A 4,680-nucleotide genomic window follows, 5' to 3' on the forward strand; every position below is an offset into this window, starting at 1 on the left:
TTGAGATTTTGGCTCCGAGCTTGCGAAGGAACTTTTCAGTTTTTGGACCGAGAGCACCCGACGTCTCCGCCGCGATCGGCACAACGGAAAACTCCTCCGATAGGGCAGAATATTTTGATAGCTTTAAATCTTCAGCCTTCTTAGCTGCAGATTTAGCCTCCAGAGCACACGAAGTGAGAAGGAGAAAAGGTGTCCCAGCAGGTTGCATCCCATACAAGGCCTTTTCCGCCTTCAAAGGGGAAAAGGGTCATCCCGTCAGGACGTTTCCCGTCGCCGCGGTCAAGACCCGGTGGTTCGAGGACCGAAGGAAATTCCGCCGAGTCGAGGGCCCTCCGTATGATGTCATTCATAGCAGACTGCCTCGGGAAACGCGCGGCACTCCTCTTGCACGATAAATGGTGCAGACCGAAAGGGTCAACAGTGCAGCCACAGCAGCACGTGTGCGGGACACATTGCCTTAGTCCAGTGGTTCCCAAATTATTATATTTATTTAATAATAGTTTTTAATTATTAAAATGATTCAATTCATTTTATAGATGAAATACAACGTAATAAAGTTAAACTAATGTATGTAAAGCAGAAGAACTGATGGCGATCCAGTTTCCCCTCACTATTGCTTGGGACACGTTCTGGAGGAGCCATTTCGTCTCCAGAGGATTGTGCGTTCTCAGGGTCTTGAGACGTCCAATACACATGAGGAAGCGCAACGACTCCTTCCCAATCGATCATTATTAAAATATATTAAACATCCACTCTTATATCTTGTTTCTCTTTTGAGTTAGTTGGTCAATTTTATAAGATTTTTAATGAGAAACAATAATTGCATAAGAGATTCCAAAAAATATTCAAAAAAGGTTTTTTTATAATTATAATTTTAGAAAAAAAATATGATGAAAGCTACCTCTCATGTGGGTTTTCTCAGAATGGATCTGATTTACCACATACGGCAGAATGTGTAATATGCCATCATATAATGCCTAACACATCTCTTGTTCCTGCCAAACTATCTTGATGAAGCATCCTCATTTAAAGGATAAAGATATTTCCTTTTTTCAAAACAAATTAAATGCATCTACAAGGTGCAAGTTGGAAATGTCCAATTTTGCGAAAGACGACAATTTAAAATCGACCAGAGCATCTAATGAAGTATATAATTATTTTAATCAAACAGGTGAGTTATCTTGTAGCACGTTGTGGAGAGGCACATACAATTGCCGAAAATCTTATAAAGCCATGTTCAAAAAAAATCATCGAGTGTATTTATGGCGAACCAATGTCTAAGAAACTGTATCTTGTTCCTTTGTCAGATAATACTACTTCAAGGCGAATTCAGGAACTTTCGGAAAATATTGAAACACAGTTACTAATTCGTTTGAATAATTCGAATGGTTTCGCTATTCAAATTGATGAATCTACTGATGTTGAAGGATTGGCAGTTTTATTGGTTTTCGTTCGATACCCTTTTGACGATATTATTGAAGAAGACATATGCGAATCGTTGGAGAGTAATTGTACTGGGGAAAATATTTTAAACACTATTAAAAATTATTTTTTGCAAAAAAACATAAATTGGAATAAATGTGTGGATGTTTGTAGCGATGGAGCTAAATGTATGATCGGAAAAATTTCTGGAGTTGTACCAAGTATAAAACAAATGGCTCCTAATTGTACTAGTAGTCATTGCATTCTTCACCGTCATGCTCTAGTGTCGAAGAATATTTCCTTTTCATTGAGTGAAGTTTTGGAAGATGCTATATGTTTTAAGTGAAATTATAATAATTGAATTGGAGGGGTTCCGCAAAAAATAAATTAGCCCAAAAGAGTTCCGCGAGCACCTTAAGGTTGGGAACCACTGCCTTAGGGCCTAAGGTATTTCCCAGCACACATTTCAGTTGGATATTTATTCTTTGGGAATTATATTCTCACAATATTTGTTCAAAGGATGGAACCCTCTTACTCAGGTTTGTAATCATAGTTAGATTTGCAGTACTCAGTGGAAAAACTTATTCTTCAAGTTAACAAAATAGAGATCCGTGCACCCAATGTTTTTTCGGATGAGGCCAAAGATTTTTTAAGAATGTAATTCCGTCTCTATATTTGGTAGGATGTGTGACAACGATCCACTTAAAAGGTGGAGTGCCGTCCAGTTCGAAAAAGATTCGTGTATTCAGCTAACTCCGGAGAACAACAATACAATCATAAAATGTGTTCACCTCTAAATTAATTTATAGACACGAATGAGATTTCGAAAATTAGACATATTCAAGATTGCTTGTACGGAAATATGGCCCTCAGCACACATATTTTTATCAAATGATGTTATTTTAGGCTAAATAAATCCTAAAGGCGAATCCAGGCCAAAACATCTTGAATTTGTTAAATTTTGGACAATGACACACAATAAATTTCATCTCGTTGTGTATATGTTTGTCTCTCCTTTGATGGGTCACCAAGGATTATAGATTTTGGATCAGCCGGTGCCATCCACAGCGTAATCTCCAAAGTGCCGATGAATACAACATTCCACTACATGAATACAACCAAAGTGCCACAGCAGCCTCAAGGGTTGCAAAGAACCCGCAGGCCAAAAGCCCAGTCCGCTGGGTAAAAGCCAATCCCACAGAATCAGTCTGGACAAAAGGGTCTCCCTCAAGTCCGTCCAAAGTCGATGCCTATATTCAGACGTCGCCGGTCCCCAACACACTCACAAGCTCGAAGTCAAACACTAATAAGTGCCATAACTCAGAAGTGGTCCGCTCGGCTGTCCTCCCCAAGAAGGCAGGAACCCACCGTGACAAAGCTTTGCCACAACAAAGTCCCCACTCGGATCAGGACGTACACAACAGAGATGCCCTCATGGAATTCTTCCGCTCTACGCCAGGGACTGGCTCGAGCATCTTCTACTGCGAAAAACTCCAAGTCCGTAACCTCACTATCATCGAGGGGACACTATGTGAATTCCTCTCCCTTGAGGTGAAAACCGAATCTTTCTTGTTTAGGCCATGGAATCTGCTCGTAACAATACCGGCGTCTAAATAAAACAATTCAGATGGCTGTCGCCTCGCAATAAAAAATATTTGGGGCTGTTTTCTTATAAATTAAATTATTACTTTTGAGGAATGAACTACCACAATAAAAAGTACACAAAGAAATTAGAAGCATTGAATGAGTCAAAACACAAATAGACCAGATGAAGCCGCTGGCAGAGCAGATTTAAGCGATGTTCAATCCTTGCAGTCAACTAGAAGCGCATTCTCAGGATCATCTGTCAGTCAGCTTGTTCGTAGACCAGGCGTTGTTGAGACTGACGTCATTTTTAGCAAACTGACGAGGATGAGAAATGTAAGAGAGGCAGTGAATAACCTCTCTGATGAGAATCTGAAAGAAAATCCAGAGTTCCACAAAAATATGTTAGAACTCACTGACATATCGGTTTTTGTGGACAACGATTTGGACAAACCTGTCACTTTCGACAAGAACTATTTTGACAACTTGCCTAGTGACAAGATCAAAGAGGTCTTGAATGATTTCACTGACAGAGCTGAGAAGGTGATGTTAGAGAACCAGGAAGAGCAACAAATATGCAGGCAAGATGCCTTGATGAACGATCCAAGTTTAATCCGAAATGACTTTGTGTCTAGTGCATCCGCAAGCAAGAACACAATGAGAAGCCGGAAGGAATACTTTGAAAATAGGGACAGAATACAAAGTGTTCTTCCACTAAGGGGGACACTTAAAGAAGAGGACCAGGTCGTATATGATGAGATGATCCTTCAGAAGGAAAAACTAAACAGGCTAACTTCTATCCTTCCCCTTAGAGTGATGAGTGTCGACCATATGAAAGGCCTTCATGAATTGGTCGAGACACTCAGTGATGAGGGTTTAACAGCTCTGGATAGCTTGATAAAGATGAATTTGTGTGACCATGTCGGACATTATAAATCAGAGATCTCAAGATACATCCAGACAAACGAGATCGGGAAATTAACTGAGGTTATCAGTAGACAATATGATCCTTCACAAATGGTTGACCTTAGGCGAGACTCTATGAACATCCCACTATTCACCACTGTGCCTGTACACGCATTTACAGACCAGCATGACATTGACCCACACAATGGTCGTGGTTCTGACAATGTGGACCCATCACTCTCTTACTTTGATGACAATCAAAGTTACAGGAATTACCATGGTGACATGATGGAGAAATCGATAATTGTAAAAGACAGATCAGCGTCGGGCGGGATCCTCCTAAGAACCAATGTGGGCTCTATAGGTAGATTTCACCCAAGGCATCTTCGAGTTATAACCAGAAGTGTGGACATCAACATATTCCTGTCATCAGAGAATAGGAAGAATGGCAGATCAGCAGCCGGGTTAATATATGTGGGTTATAGAATGAATTGCTTAAAAGCACAATTCATACAGGCTCCATTTCTGACAAAAAGCATGCTCAGAACAGGGAAAATACTGTTCTTCTCTTGCGTTATGATGGACAATGTCCAGTGTTACGTTTGCACGCCAGATGGTGACAAGCCATCAGATAAATGCGCCAAAAGGCTGTAATTAGATGTTAAGTTATTAACACTTTCTTTGTTTGGTCTCTAACACCCACTAATCAAAATGAAAAAAAAAGTACACAATAAAATACTAAAAAATCAAAATAAACAATAAAATACT

Source organism: Octopus sinensis, unplaced genomic scaffold (genome assembly GCF_006345805.1).
Source record: "Octopus sinensis unplaced genomic scaffold, ASM634580v1 Contig19018, whole genome shotgun sequence".
Taxonomy (NCBI): domain Eukaryota; kingdom Metazoa; phylum Mollusca; class Cephalopoda; order Octopoda; family Octopodidae; genus Octopus; species Octopus sinensis.